The following is a 17,500-nucleotide window of genomic DNA, read 5'->3' on the forward strand; positions in this document are numbered from 1 at the left end:
AACAGAGCAAACTAGAATGTTATTTTGCCTTTAACAGAGAGTACACAGTGGCAGAATACCTTACCAGTGTGACTGACTCATAATTAAGGAAAGCTTTGACTATGTACAGACTCAGTGAGCATAGCCTTGCTATTGAGAGAGGCCACGGTAGGCAGACCTGGCTCTCAAGAGGAGACAGGCTATGTGCACACTGCCCGCAAAATGAGGTGGCACTTCCTAACCTTCTGCCAAATGTATGACCATACTAGAGACACATATTTCCCTCAGATTACAACCCCAAAGAATTAGAAAACAAATCCATTATTTGATAAACTCCAATATCTATTAAGTGAAATGCCACAGTGTGCCATCACAGCAGCAAGATTTGTGACCTGTTTGCCACAAGAAAAGGGCAACCAGTGAATAACAACCACCATTGTAAATGCAACCTATATTTATGTTACTTTGTTTTCACTTTTGACCTTCAACACATTGCTATAACGCTGTACATGGCCATAATATGACATTTGAAATGTCTCTATTCCTTTGAAACTTTTGTGAGTGTTCATTTCTGATTGTTTATTTCACTTTTCTTTATTATCTATTTCACTTGCTTTGGCAACGTTAACATATGTTTCCCATGCCAATAAAGCCCTTTGAATTAAATTGAATTGATTTAATAGTAATGGACCCTGCTCACACAGGGAGAGAGAGAGAGAGAGAGAGAGAGAGAGAGAGAGAGAGAGAGAGAGAGAGAGAGAGAGAGAGAGAGAGAGAGAGAGAGAGAGAGAGAGAGAGAGAGAGAGAGAGAGAGAGAGAGAGAGAGCAAAAGGCCTGAGAAAGCTTTTTACTGAGGCAGCTCTGGCCCCGCCGGTCTGCTCCTCTCTCCCTGGGCCTAGAGCAGTGTTTCTCCCATTGATCTTCAAACAGTCTCAGAAGCCATAAACTTAATGGGAGGAAATGGAGGGAAGATATGATGGAGAGATTGAGTCTGTAAATCACAGGAGGGGATGGATCACAAACTTAAAATCCCAGACGAGCAGCGTCTCTTCCCCCAAAACCGCAACATCCATTGACACGTCTTTATCTACCCGCCGGTTGAGTTATCAGATGAAGATATCAAAAGGACACAGGGATAATTCAAGTCGTATATTCCTGCCTATTATAACACATTTGTCATATCCTATGAATTAATAGTAGTTCAATGTTTTTTTCAAAACAATGGTGAAACATAAACCAATGTGGAACACAATATAATGTCTGGTTAACCAGCCACAGTAGCTTTCTCTGTAAGCTTTCTCCTACCTAGTTGTTCTTGCTACTTGTTACTGTTTCCTCGCTCATCGGTGGTTTCTCAGTAGCTTCTGGTGGTGGCTGTGGGGGGGGCTAATATTCCTCCTGTTATCTGAGTCCAGGGAGGCGGTTATTTAGGTGGAATTGGCACTAGGAAGTGAAGGCTCCTCCGACAGGTCATAACTCTAGAAAATGGATTAATGCATTTCTATTTAAAGGAGCACCCTGGTTGACCTCTGGCTAGAATGCTGCTGCAGGCCTGTTGTCTGAGAGGAGAGATGGAGGAAGGGGAGGGGTTATAGGTGATTATGGTGAAGTACATTGTCTTTTTTTATAGACTTTTCTCCGGCCTCTCCCTGGTGCGTCACCAGGAGACTGAGGGTTGTGCTGTGGTCGGCTCGGGGGTGGTGGTGGTGGTGGGGGGTGGTGGGGGGGTTGTCTGCACCCTGGAGGGAGAGAGGGGGCCTCAGAGAGGTCAGATAGGCCTCTGGGGGTGAGGTGGTGGAGGGAGGGAGGGGTGAGGGGGGAGTTGGGGGAGGTTGGTCTCAACAGGACTCCTCTCCTCATTTACATGCAATCAAAGCCTCCATGGAGAACAGAATGGTAAGCCAGTTGGTTTCAGGGGGATCTGAGGATGCTGTTAACCACGGCTCCATTTGATGTTGGTTGGTGGTTTAGGGGGATGTTGCTCTTCTCTGTTCTGTTCTGCAGTCAGTTTTCAACCAGTTCCCGAGTGTCGCAGCGGTCTAAGGCACTGCATCTCAGTGCTAGAGGCGTCACCACAGACCTGGTTCAATTCCAGGCTGTATCACAACCAGCCGTGATTGGGAGTCCCATAGGGCGGTGCACATTTGGCCCAGCATCGTCCGGGTTAGGGCTTGGCCGTCATTGTAAATAAGAATTTGTTCTTAACTGACTTGCCCAGTTAAAAAAAGGTTTATTAAAACATGGCATGCCTAATGTTTTAGTGCGATTGTGAAGCCGACTGGGCTGAGCCATAGGTAGGAAGTCTAGTACAGGTATTGCTGATGAGAAGAACGCTTCTGTAAAAAGACAACCGCCAGCCACATTATTGTATCTACCGCTGTGAGATATAGAGGAGAGGATATGGCCTGTGTAGGAACACAGCAGAAATGCTGCTAGAAAATTGATTTGTTCCACACAAAGGGCTTTGACCCGAATTGCATAATCGTGGTGATTTACAGAATAATTGTATAAACCGCGCGTGGCTTACGTAAAGGTCTACTGCCGCCTGTGGCTTACGTAACAGTCTACTGACATGCTTTTACCTGGTTTAAGTTGTCTAAAGAATGCCATTTATGGGAACTAAGTGCACTGCGAACAGCACAACTCTAAACTACTGATGTCTTCTCAGATAAGAAGACCACAGGGAGCCATTAATGTTCTCAGGCTGATCTGTAGACTTTGGTCACTCTCCCTGCATCCCAAATGGCACCTAATTCCCTACACCGTGCACTACGCTTGACCAAGGCCCTAAAGTAGTTCACTACTTAGGGAATAGGGTGCCATTTGAGATGGAGCCTCCGTGTGTCTCGTTAAAAGCTCTTCTCGTTCCAGCCAGACGAGACTGAAAAGGTTATTATAATTAAGCTAACGTTTATATCATAGAGGTCTCTGTCTCGCTCGCTGGCTTTCCATCTCTCTCTCTCTGTCTCTCTGTCTCTATCTCTCACTCCCTGGTCTGATGTAATGTAATGAGTCCTGATGTGACTTTCCCTTTGCGTGGAAAACAATCCACTAACTGTAAGATTAACTTTCCATCTTGAAAGTCCAATATCTTGAAGACTTAACTTCTGACATGCAAAACAGTTTGGGACTGTATCAACAGTGGACTAATGAAAAAAGAAACATTGATATCGTTTTTGAGTGGATTTTTTCTTTAACGTCTCATAGCCCAGTCAATGTTGTTCATTTTCTCATGTGGCCGGCATGGCATTAATGATCAAGGGTGTTAAGTTTGGCTGGCCCAGCCAACAGTGTTGAATAAATACACTAATCCTGTTAGTTTGAGAGGAGGAATGCAGCTGTAGCTGTAGTGTTTGATCTGTCTGATGGAGTGGCAACATCACCTGTGCGTATTGACTGGTCGTATGTGTTGACTAGCTGTGTGTGTGTGTGTGTGTGTGTGTGTGTGTGTGTGTGTGTGTGTGTGTGTGTGTGTGTGTGTGTGTGTGTGTGTGTGTGTGTGTGTGTGTGTGTGTGTGTGTGTGTGTGTGTGTGTGTGTGTGTGTGTGTGTGTGTGTGTGTGTGTGTGTCAGTCCTGGGTTCAAACACTATTCATAGCAATTTCAAATTTCACACATTATTAGTGATAGGTATATTATACACCTGGTGTACACTGTCCAAAGAAAGGCCTACTGCTTACTTTCAAATACTCTTGATTGAGTTTGTCTGTTCCAATGAACCCAGAATGGGTACCGAAAGTGTAAACCTTACTCCAGACAGGCTAAAGCAAACACTCAAAGTATTTGAATGATTTCAAATAGTAATTGAACCCAAGTCTGGTGTGTGGAGAGCTCAGCTGACCATAGGTCAGTTGGGAGTGACAGCCAGTCAACCTCAAAGGTCAGTCAGCAAATACCAGAAAATTGTTTCTCTAGCATAGCTTCCCTCTGACTTCCCCTTAAAGCCTGTTGCATGCTTCCCAGTTTAAACAGCTTGCGCATATATTATGACATGTTTTTGTGACGTTTTTGTTCGTTTGGTGTTTGGAAGGTTTTTCCCGTGTTTGTACACACAATTTCTTGAGGCATGTCGAAGTTCGGCAGCTGAAGTCTACGCCCCCTTCGCCGATGATTGGTCAACAGTACTACTCTTAGTAGGAGTGGAAATATGGATGGGATTCTTCAATGAAGTGTTTGTTGTCATTCAACAAGAGACGACTAGTTTTCATGCAAATGTTTTCACTCGGGAAATACTGCACCAAATCTATTATCTTAGATTAATTCAGACTATTTTGAATTAATGTCTCAAGAGGGACAAACAGCTTCGCCTAGCTGAGTTCTGCTAGGAGCAAACCAAAACTAGTATGTGGGTGCCTTTAGGCTACTGTTAGCTCTTTCTGACAGCTGATGGTAGTTTACTGATGGTAGTTAACTGATGGTAGGGGCTCCCAAGTGGCGCAGTGGTCTAAAACACCGCATCTCAGTGCTATAGGCATCACTACATACCCCGGTTTGATTCCAGGCTGTATCACAACAGGATGGGAGTCCTATAGGTTGGTGCACAATTGGCCCAGCGTCGTCCGGGTTAGGGTTTTGGCCAGGGTATGCCGTTATTGTAAATAAGAATTTGTTCTTAATTGACTTGCCTAGTTAAATAAAGTTTAAATCAAATGAAATACTGATGAAAGTAGAAGACTGTAAAGTTACATCATCATCTGGTTGTCTAGGATCGACAGGATGAAACGTGGTTCCTCCAGAGTTGCCTGTCCTCCATTGCAGAACAAACACAATCTCCTTCAAAGTGAGCTCAGTAAGGAAAAAGAAAGTTACATAGTGTTCGTCAAATAAATGTACAGTTACTAGGGGGAAGTTTGATATTATACCCTTTAAGTGCATTTGATGGTTATTGGTGTAAAAACAAATGTGGCCAATGTAATTTCCTGAGAACTGGACTTATAAAATCTCGACACAGGAACTTTGGTCAGTTGTTGGTCCCGGGGCGTATTTCCCGGGTCCCGGGGCGTATTTCCCGGGTCCCGGGCGTACGCAATAGCTATAATGACATATTTCAGCTTGGTAATGTAACTGTTGTAAAATAGCTCAAACGAAGACAGCAGCAGTGGTGGGAGAACAGAGCTGCACTCACCTCCATAAACGGACCTGATTGATGCTGGAGTGGAGGTTGAAGAGGAGGGGAGAGGTGAAGAGCGGAGGGGAGAGGTTGGAGAGGTGGTGGGGCGTACTTCTCCTCCTGTAAAGGGTGGTTGGAGGGTCTTACTTTGCAGGTCAATTTGGGCATTATCTCTTGTGCACTCACTCTGGCTGTCAACAGGGACCCCCTCATTATGATAATCAGACAGTTGCAGATGATGACTAATGATGGCGGTGCTCTCAGGACCAGCCCACTAACATGGATGGGCTCTGTTTCAAATGGCACCCTATTCCCTATGTAGGAAATAATGGGTCTGATCAAAAAAAAGTAAGGCACTATATAGGGAATAGGGTGCCATTTGGGACACAGCCATTGCTCCCCAACCCAGGAGCTGGAGTGCCCTTTCCTTCCCTTCCCTTCCCTTCTGCTGGGCTATTGGCAATTCAATGGGAGTTGACCCATCCGGCCCTAATGGGAATTAATGACTGGTATTCACCACCTCAATATGGCTGGGCTGCTTTCTATTCATTAACGCTCTGAAACAATAATGCTCTGAATAAACTATTTGTATCACTTATGTTGGGTTACGTAGATTTCTGTCATAACATCCATCTCTCTTTTTCTATATCTCTTTTCTTTGGTTCATGGCGCCGGAGAAGATGGCTGTTTACGTACTCCTAACCAACTGTGTTTTTTTGTTCATTTTTTTGCGTTGTTTGTAACTTATTTTTTTACTTATTCTGTACATAATGTTGCTGCTTCCGTTCCCTTTGACCAATAATAACTTCTGGACATCAGAACAGCGGTTACACGAACTGGCAGCACCACAAACTTTTTTTCCTTTAACGAGTCCGACGAGCCCGAAGTGAAGGACATACGGCTTTCCCTGGAACAGGCCCAAATCAAAGTCAGTGGCGTGAAGAGAAGATGGAGAAAAAGTGGACCGAGGTTGAACTGCCTTGTGCGAATTTGTAGGCGATAAAATAAACCTCCACTGCCTTCCGTTCTACTAGCTAACCTGAAATAATTGGAAAATAAAATCGACGACCTACGAGGAAGATTAAACTACCAACGGGACATTAAAAACTGTAATATCTCATGCTTCATGGAGTCGTGGCTGAACGCTGCTGGTTATATGCTGTATCGGCAGGATAGAACAGCGGCGTCTGGTAAGACAAGGGGTGGTGGACTATGCATTTGTAAACAACAGCTGGTGCACGATATCTAAGGATGTCTCCAGGTTTTGCTCGCCTGAGGTTTCATGATAAGCTATAGACCACACTACCGACCTAGAGTTTTCATTTGTATTTTTTGTAGCTGTCTACATACTACCACAGACCGATGCTGGCGCTAAGACCGCACTCAATGAGATGTATTCCGTCATAAGCAAACAGGAAGCACCAGTGACTAGGTCAATAAAAAGGTGATCAGATGAAGCAGATGCTAAGCTACAGAACTTATTTGATAGCACAGACTGGAATATGTTCCGGGAATAATCCGATGGCATTGAGGAGTACACCACATCAGTCACTGGCTTTATCAATAAGTGCATTGAGGACGTCGTCCCCACAGTGTCCGCACATACACCAATCAGAAGCCATGGATTACAGGCAACATCCGCACTGAGCTAAAGGCTAAAGCTGCAGCTTTCAAGGACTCTAACCCGGAAGCTTATAAGAAATCCCGCTATGCCCTCCGATGAACCATCAAACAGGCAAATCGTCAATACAGGACTAAGATCGAATCGTACTACACCGGCTCCAAGGCTCTTCGGATGTGGCAGGGCTCACAAACCATTACAGACTACAAAGGGAAGCACAGCTGAGAGATGCCCAGTGTCACATGCCTACCAATCGAGCTAAACTACTTCTATGCTAGCTTCGAGGCAAATAACACTGAAACATGCATGATAGCACCAGCTGTTCCGGATGACTGTGTGATCATGCTCTCCGCAGCCGATGTGAGTAAGACCTTTAAACAGGGCAACATTCACAAGGCCGCAGGGACAGATGGATTACCAGGATGTGTACTCCGAGCATGTGCTGACCAACTGGCAAGTGTTTTCACTGACATTTTCAACCTCTCGCTGTCCGAGTCTGTAATACCAATACGTTTCAAGCAGACCGCCATTTTCCCTGTGCCCAAGAACACTAAGGTAACCTGCCTAAATGACTACCGACCCGTAGCACTCACATCTATGGCCATGAAGTGCTTTGAAAGGCTGGTCATGGCTCACATCAACATCATTATCCCAGAAACCCTAGACCCACTCAAATTTGCACACCTCCCTAACAGATCTAATCTCTATTGCACTCCACACTAACCTTTCCCACCTGGACAAAAATAACACCTATGTGAGAATGCTATTCATTGACTACAGCTCAGCGTTAAACACCATAGTGCCCTTAAAGCTCATTACTGCTGCTCTTGTTGGGGCGGCAGGTAGCCTAGTGGTTAGAGCGTTGGGCCAGTAACCGAAAGATTGCTGGATCGAATCCATGAGCTGACAAGGTACAAATATGTTGTTCTGCTCCTGAACAAGGAAGTTAAGCCACTGTTCCCTGGTAGGCCATTGTAAATACGAATTTGTTCTTAACTGACTTGCCTAGTTAAATAAAGGTTAAATGAAATTTAAAAAAAATAAAGGACCCTGGGACTAAACACCTCCCTCCGCAACTGGATCCTGGACCTCTTGACGGGCCAACCCCAAGGGTAAGGGAAGGTAACAACACATCCGTCACGCTGATCCTCAACACGGGGGCCCCTCAGGGGTGCTTGCTCAGTCCCCTCCTGTACTCGCTGTTCACTAATGACTGTATGGCCAGGCACAACTCCAACACCATCATTAAGGTGGCCTATGACACAACAGTGGTAGGCCTGACAACAACCTCTCCCTCAACGTGATCAAGACAAAGGAGATGATTGTGGACTACAGGAAAAGGAGGACTGAGCATGTCTCCTCCACCAAGCACAACCCATGGGTCCTCAGATCCTCAAAAGGTTCTTTAGCTCCACGATCGAGAGCATCCTGCCATACCAGGCATCGCTGCCTGTTATGGCAACTGTTCCCCACCTCTTTAAGGAATACCTAGGATAGGATAAAGTAATCCTTCTCACCCCCCCCCCCCTTAAAAGATTTAGATGCACTATTGTAAAGTGGCTGTTCCACTGGATGTCATAAGGTGAATGCACCAATTTGTAAGTCGCTCTGGATAAGAGCGTCTGCTAAATGACTTAAATGTAAATGTAAATGATCTATTATTATCTTATCTAATCACTTTAAGAACTCTACCTACATATACATTTGACCTCAATTACTTTGACTAACCGCTGCCCCCGCACATTGACTCATTACTGGTATCCCCTGTACATAGTCTCGCTATTGTTATTTTACTGCTGCTCTTTAATTACTTGTTTGTTTTATTTCTTACTTTTATTGTTTTCTTTTCTTACTTTTATTGTTTTACACACCAGTCTTGTTTTTCTTTGTATTTATTTATTTAAACTTTATTTAACTCGGCAAGTCAGTTAAGAACAAATTCTTATTTACAATGACGGCCTACCATAAGTCAAAAGGCCTCCTGTGGGGACAGGGGCTGGGATTTAAAAAAAAAAAATTATAAAAAATATAAAAAATAGGACAAAACACACATCACGACAAGAGAGACAGCACAACACTACATAAAGAGAGACCTAAGACAACAACACAGCAAGGCAGCAACACGGTAGCAGCACATACCATGGTACAAACAGTGTTGTTTTCCTATTGAACTGGTTAGTTCACCACAAGTGGACACTTTGGTCTCAGGTTTCATCCTGGTGTCAGGTGTTCTAATGATGAGCAGCAGAGGTGTCCTGGCAGCAAAACATGATAATGACTAGAATGAACATTCCCATTCAAGTCAACGTGCCATGGTAGGTGGACTGGTGGCCATATTGAGTGTACTCACAGAGGTGAAAGGAGTATGCTTGGTATATTTCCTATGTTTTAGGGGGCCGACGACATCTTGGCAACCCCTGAACAATTCCACTGAGGAAAAAATCGAATCAAATAAAAATGTATTTGTCACATGACAGAATACAACAGTTGTGAACCATACAGTGGAATACTTACTTACTTGCAAGATCTTCCTCAACAATCAGAGGCACAAAATAGAATATCCAGAATATGGTCTTAAAAAAAGCACAGAAACAACACTAGGTCAAATAAAAATAAGCACAAAATAAACCCACCAAAATGTAAGCTACTCTATATACACGGCCAGTACCAATACCACATCAAAATGTAAGCTACTCTATATACACGGCCAGTACCAATACCACATCAAAATGTAAGCTACTCTATATACACGGCCAGTACCAATACCACATCAAAATGTAAGCTACTCTATATACACGGCCAGTACCAATACCACATCAAAATGTAAGCTACTCTATATACACGGCCAGTACCAATACCACATCAAAATGTAAGCTACTCTATATACACGGCCAGTACCAATACCACATCAAAATGTGCAGGGATAAGGTGGAAGTGAATATGTACATGTTTAGCTCAGTGTTAGGTTTTAGTGTTCCCTTCTGCTTTGTGAATATGCTCTTTGATGAGCTCCCAGGGATTTCGGTTTTCTGTGTTTTTAAGTTTGACTTCTGCCTGGATGTGCTCCCTCCTAGTGAAGCCTACCAGAGAGAATATGGCATTTCCTCAATGAGCCACTAACAATTAGTTTAGTTATAATTCTGCAGAAGGTAGCCCTTCCATTCATCAGCACAGACATTATTATGACAGATTTTACTAGGGAGAAAAATTGTGATTTTAGTTGGAATTATTTATAACATGAATTTGTCCTCCTACCATGTTTAGATGTACTCTACTGTACTTGGAGGCTAATCTTCCCCTAATGAGGAAACAAAGCTGGTCTGTTATGTTTTTCAGTCAGGATGGAAGTCCCCCTAGTAGTCTAGACTAGCTGAAAATAGCAGAGCTGGGTTTATCTACTATTTGAAATGGTTCAAATACTGTTTTAACGTTGGCTTTAGCCTGACTGGGGACCCAGATGGAATTTCAAGTTTTGAAAGTATTCTACTGGTTCCATTGTGCCAGGCAAGTTTAATCTGGTAAATAGTCATCTGGAGAGTAGCTCGGAGCTGCTAGCGGTTGGGGTTGTGAATTTCCAGTCTGGGTGGGGCCTGAGACTGGGCCTCCTGCAGTTTGCTGTCTTCTTCTCTTCTGACTCAGGCACTCACCCAATAGAGCAGTCATGCAAGCCAGCAAACTGTGTGTGTGTGTGTGTGGGGGGTACGTTTTTATAAAGGCACTGCTCCATTTAGGCCTTTGCAGCTGTGGGGGACTTAAAACCGCTCTGCTCTCACCTCTCTGCTCTTAGCAAGTCATTCTCTCAGGCGCAATGTTTAGCTTTTGGGCTTTTGTTAGAGTTGTCAGAACATGGGCTGGGTGGGTTAGGAACTTATTTAAAGTCATGCCCTGGACTATATTGTCCCTATTCCGCCCTTGTTTGTTTGCACGTACTGTGGATATTTTTTGTTGTCCTTTCAGAAGTGTTTCAGTCATTGCTATTGATTTTGTAAATAAAGACATTTTATATATTGTTCTGTTATCGTTAGATTCAAATAACAAGATGATTGGGGATTTCTATGCTGAAAATGAGCTAGTTTCATCAGAATGTATTTTTTACCAAATTGTCAGGAGTCAAGCAGGCACCAATCCAATTCTCATACCGCCCCAACAGATCCACAGATGACACAATCTCTATTGCAATCCACGCTGCCCTCACCCACCTGGACAAAATTAATACCTATGTAAGAATGCTGTTCATTGACTACAGCTCAGTATTCAACATGATAGCTCAAAGCTCATCACCAAGCTTAGGACCCTGGGACTGAACACCTCCCTCTGAAACTGGATCTTGGAGTTTGTGATGGGCTGCCCCCGGCGGTGAGGGTAGGCAAACACACACACAACATACACACACACCACATATCCACCACGCTGACCATCAACACGGAGGCCCCTCAGGGATGTGTGCTTAGTCCCTTCCTGTACTCCCTGTTCACCCACAACTGCGTAGCCGCGCACGACTCCAACCACATCATTAAGTTTGCTGACGACACAACGCTAGTAGGACTGATCACTGACAATGATGAGGCAGTCTATAGGGAGGAGGTCAGAGACCTGGCAGTGTGCTGCCAGGACAACAACCTCTCCCTCAACTTCAGCAAGACAAAGGAGCTGATTGTGGACTACAGGAAATGGAGGAGTGAGCATGCCCCCATCCACATTGATGGGGCTATAGTCGAACGGGTCGAGAGATTACATTTCTTAGGTATCCACATCACGAAGGAATTAACATAGTCCACACACACCCACACGGTTGCGAAGAGGGCACGATAGTGCCTCTTGCCCCTTATGAGGCTGGAAAGATTTGGCATGGGCCCTAAGATCCTCAAAAAGGTTCTACAGCTGCACCATTGAGAACAACTTGACTGGCTGCATCACCGCTTGGTACGGCAACTGCAAGGCACCCAACCACAAGGCGCTACAGAGGGTGCAGCCCAGTACATCACTGGGGACAAGTGCCTTGCCATCCAGGACTTTTATACCAGGCGTGTCAGAGGAGAGCCCAAAAATGCCAGCCACCCAAGGCATAGACTGTTCTCTCTGCTACCGCACAGCAAACAGTACCAGCGCACCAAGTCTGGAACCAACAGGACCCTGAACAGCTTCTACCCCAAAGCCATGAGACATCTAAACAAGACTTCTAAATAGCACACACACACACACACACACACACACACACACACACACACACACACACACACACACACACACACACACACACACACACACACACACACACACACACACACACACACACACACACACACACACACACACTGCTGCTACTGTCTATTGCCTATCCTGTTGCCTAGTCCCTTTACCTCTACTGTATGCATATAGCTACTTCAATTACCTAAAAAAAATGAAGTACTGGTACTCCCTGTATAAAGCCATGTTATTTTTACTCATTGTTATTGGTTATTCACTGCATATACAGTATATTCCTCATTTCATATTTAATTGTATATCTTTATCTTTAACTCTGCATTGCCCTGAAAATGACCTGTAAGCAAGCATTTCATTGTTAGTCTATACTGTACCTGTTGTTTGCGAAGCATGTGACAAATACAATGTGATTGCACAGCAGTGTCCCTGCTATAACACAGAGCCATTATGATGCCCTGGCCAATGCTTCACTTCTTCACAGAGGGGATTCTTTCATTACTGGATAACACAGGGAGGCTGCTGAACGGAGCAAATGGAATGGCAAAGACCTGGCAACCATGTGTTTGATGTATTTGATACCATTCCACTAATTCCGCTCCAGTCATTACCACGAGCCTGTCCTCCCCAATTAAGGTGCCACCAACCTCCTGTGCTGGATAATCACATTTATGAATGTCTCAGTTGAACAGCGACAGTGATTACATGTCCTCTCCACGTCATTCCAAAAGGAGCTGAAAAGAACCAACAAATGGATGACTGCAGATGAAGCAAAAGGGAGGAGGTGGAAGAGGAGGTAGAAGAGGAGGTGGAGGGGGAGAGATGATTAAAGCTGTGTCAGAAAGGGCACACGCTCCAGGTTTTCTCAGTTCCCTGTGAATAAGAAGGAAATGGTTTGTTGTGTAGAACCTCTCAGTGGGCTGAAGGGGAGTAGCGTTAACACTGACTGGGGCCTTGCTGCAGGGACTCATTCAACATGTTGGCAAAATAAATAGAGCCAATGAAATGAAATGAAGGAAAAGGAAAACACCATTAAGCCACAGAAAATATGTTATTTTTAGGTTTTGCTGTCAATGACGGTAAGTCGCTCTGGGTAAGAGCGTCTGCCAAATGACCAAAATAGAAAAGTGTAATGTAGCTGTTAATTTTAGAGGCTTCTTAACACAAATAAAAGGGAATTGACCGGTCTTGCAGTCTACTCTTCAATCTGCTCCTGCTGGTTTATTGAGATCTACCAGAGGTACCATAAGTTAAAAACTAGACCAGATCAATGTAAAAACTAGACCAGATCAATGTAAGAACTAAACCAGATCAATGTAAGAACAAGATCAGATCAATGTAAAAACTAGACCAGATCAATGTAAAAACTAGATCAGATCAATGTAAAAACTAGATCAGATCAATGTAAAAACTAGATCAGATCAATGTAAAAACTAGATCAGATCAATGTAAAAACTAGATCAGATCAATGTAAAAACTAGATCAGATCAATGTAAAAACTAGATCAGATCAATGTAAGAACTAGATCAGATCAATGTAAAAACTAGATCAGATCAATGTAAGAACTAGTCCAGATCAATGTAAGAACTAGACCAGATCAATGTAAGAACTAGAGTGAACACCACTCTCAATACAACCCTTTCAAAAAGGATTGCCAGCCATTTGAATTTTACTATTCTAACAATATGCTCTTCACTTCGGATTACTGCCTTTTAAAATGATAGATTATCCAAGTCTCAACTCAGTTGGTGACTATTCTGAAGTCTTCTGGAACTCAGTTGGTGTTTATTATGAAGTCTTCTAAAAGCCAGTGTGTCCTGTAGGTAACACATGGAGCCGTGCTGGGTTGCCTACTGTGAGGACTTAGCAGGGGGCGGTGTGTGAGGGGAAGGGTATTGTTTAACTGGGAGGATGAGAGGAAGAGGGGAGGAGTGAGAACTGTGATGGCCAGAAAGAGACTGCTGGAAAATAGGGAAGGAAGGAAGGAAGGAAGGAAGGAAGGAAGGAAGGAAGGAAGGAAAGAAAGGAAGGAAGGAAGGAAGGAAGGAAGGAAGGAAGGAAGGAAGGAAGGAAGGAAGGAAGGAAGGAAGGAAGGAAGGAAGGAAGGAAGGAAGGAAGGAAGGAAGGAAGGAAGGAAGGAAGGAAAAGGGAAATGTCCCTGGACTCTGGGAAAATGGCCTGACAGTAACAAAAACCAGCCATGCTAAGATTTCATCCCAAATGGCACCCTATTCCCTTCTGAGCCATGTTAAAAGTTACATTGTGGAATTTCTTTCCTTCTTAATGCATTTGAGCCAATCAGTTGTGTTGTGACAAGGTAAGGGTGGTATACAGAAGATAGCCCTATTTGGTAAAAGACAGAGTCCATATTATGGCAAGAGCAGCTCAAATAAGCAAAGAGAAACGACAGTCCATCATTACTTTAAGACATGATGGTCAGTCAACACGGAACATTTCAAGAACTTGAAAGTTTTTTCCAAGTGCAGTTGCAAAACCCATCAAGCGTTATGATGAAACTGTCTCTCATGAGAAATGCCACAGGAAAGGAAGACCCAGAGTTACCTTTTCTGCAGAGGATAAGTTCATTAGAGTTCACAGAGTTCGAGTAACAGACACATTTCAACATCAACTGTTCAGAGGAGACTGCATGAATCAGGCCTCCATGGTCGAATTGCTGTAAAGAAACCACTACTAAAGGACACCAATAAGAAGAGACTTACTTGGGCCAAGAAACACGAGCAATGGACATTAGACCTTTGGAAATCTGTCCTTTGGTCTGATGAGTCCAAATTTGAGATTTTTGGTTCCAACCTCTGTGTCTTTGTCAGACGCAGTGTAGGTGAACAGATTATCTCCTCATGTGTAGTTCCCACCGTGAAGCATGGAGAAGGAGGTGTGATGGTGTGGGGGTGCTTTGCTGGTGACACTGTCTGTGTTTTATTTAGAATTTAACCAGCATGGCTACCACAGCATTTTGCAGTGACACGGCATCACATCTAGGACTATTATTTGTTTTTTAATAGGACAATGACCCAACACACCTCCAGGATGTTTAAGGGCTATTTGACCAAGAAGGAGAGTGATGGAGTGCTGCATCAGAAGACCTGGCCTCCACAATCACCTCGATTTCAACCCAATTGAGATGGTTTGGGATGATTTGGACCGAAGGGTGAAGGAAAAGCAGCCAACAAGTGCTCAGCATATGTGGCAACTCCTTCAAGACAGCTGGTAAAGCATTCCATGGGAAGCTGGTTGAGAGAATGCCAAGAGTGTACAAAGTTGTCATCAAGGAAAAGTGTGGCTACTTTGAAGAATCTAAAAACTTCAATATATTTTGATTTGTTAAACACTTTTCTGGTTACTGCATGATTCCATATGTGTAATTTCATAGTGTTGATGTCTTCACTTTTATTCTACAATGTAGAAAATAGTAAAAATAAAGAAAAACCTTTGAATAAGTAGGTGTGTCCAAACTTTTGACTTGTACTGTATATAATGCACTATTTTTGACCAGGTCCCATGGGGCTCTGGTCAAAAGTAGTGCACTATAAAGGGAATAGGGTGCCACTTGGGACGCATCCTGATGCTGTTGTGGGACCCTCGAGAAGTGCTCTACAGCTGCCTGACACAAAGAAAATTGATTTAGCTGACTTAAGAATATCAAAGATTTTTTCCCTTCTAGGGGATCAATCAAAAACACATGCAACTAGCCTAGCCTGCCTAGTCCATGTCTGAATGCAGTTAATTCTTTATTGGTGGGATTTACAGAGGTTTGGGGTTGGGCTGTGATGAAAAGGTTGCTTTGTCGAGAGAAAACAGTGAGTATGAGTGAAGAAGCAGAGATCAGATACTGGGCAGCTTTGAAGTGGCCAGTAAAGATTTGGCTACTCATGAGAGAGACAATGTTGCATTTCTTCGGCGCCCACACTTAAACAGTTTTTACAACTCTTGGAAACCTTCAAGAGGTCTGGAGAAGAAGTTGAGATGGAGGGACCCTACAGTATTCCCTTAAACCTGCATCCAACTTTTGATGCTGTGACACTGAGTGGAAAATCCCTTTTACACAAGAGGATCATGCAGCAAAGAGGTGAAGAAATGTATTACTGATATTGAAATGGGTCCAAACATGATATTTCTTAGTGTTTCCTAACGTTTATTACATTTAAAACATACCTTTGTTTTGTCATTTCCCCCATTGACTGATTACATGTGTTGAATAAGAGAGTGGTTTTTCACATGGTCACAGTGTTTTGTTTCTTCTTCATTTCCACAGCCTAGGTCCGGTCATTTTTAAAGTGTTTTGTAATGGAAAAAATAAAAAAGTAGTCCCTTTTTGTTATGGGCAATTTTCTTCCATTTGGTGCCTAATGAATACACCCCAGGTATTTTGACTGCGAGGGACAAACCCCTAAGTATGTGAGGGTTGGCCTGGGGTCTGGAGTTCACATTGACTTCCTTTGAGACTTAGCTTTTTTTGGGTTTTGGGGGCAGAGAGGGAGATAAGACTTGGCTTCATTATTAGCAGGGTCAGTAACCTAACCTCTGTCTGCTGGTTATCCTGCTCAATCTGAGCAGCCCTCAGTCCCTCTATGGTAATAATCCAAGAGGTTATCAGTTCAAGGGCTTCTTTATTAAAACCATCTGACTTGTCTCAGCCACGCATCTCTGATCTTCCCCTTTCATTCTCATGACAGGCTAGTTGGCTGCCTGTGTCACAGCTGTGCTCTGTCTGTCTGTAGTTCAGAATCCAACATGCTCTCTCTCAGCATATCTAACCACTACACACCAATGCCCCAACTCTGTTTAACAGCCAATGTGTATGTATGACTTTGGCAATGTCTCTATCTCTGCTAGGATGGGAAAGGCGGAGAGGGGAGAGAGGCAGAAGAACAGATAGGAGAAGGGGGTTGGGTCTTCTCCTTTGAGGGATTTCTTTCCCAGGGGCAGAGTTGGGGTCAGTCAGAGGACAGGGGCGAGTTCCTCTGTAATCAAGTTACCTATCTACCTGCCCTGTTCACAATGACCTTATATATCTTTTTTTTATTTGACCTTTATTTAACTAGGCACATCAGTTAAAGAACAAATTCTTATTTACAATGACAGCCTAGGAACAGTGGGATAACTGCCTTGTTCAGGGGCAGAATTACAGATTTTTACCTTGTCAGCTCAGGGATTCAATCTAGCAACCTTTCGGTTACTGGCCCAATGCTCTAACCAACGCAGCCATCAACCAATAATATTCCCTCTCTAGTAACGCTCCTTCTTTCCTATTCTTTATGAGTGACACTATATTTACAGTAATAGTCTAGGTTCGTCCTAAGATATGCATGCATTATTTTAATAAAATATGCAGTTTTTTCTGCTCACCCTACAGTATCAGGTGTGAATGGGAAACATAAAGTCCCCACAGGATTTGTGTGCATCTGTGTGCCTGCTGCGTGTGCGTGTACGTGCATGTGCATCAGCAAGCCAGCCAGTCCAGATGGCGAGGCGGGCCTACAGTACCTGTCTCCACAAGCAAAACAGTGACAAGGACAGGGAGAGATGTTTCCGGGCCCAGGCCAATTTATTTTCATCTCATTTATTTGC

Source organism: Oncorhynchus keta, chromosome 29 (assembly GCF_023373465.1).
Source record: "Oncorhynchus keta strain PuntledgeMale-10-30-2019 chromosome 29, Oket_V2, whole genome shotgun sequence".
Classification (NCBI taxonomy): Eukaryota; Metazoa; Chordata; class Actinopteri; order Salmoniformes; family Salmonidae; genus Oncorhynchus; species Oncorhynchus keta.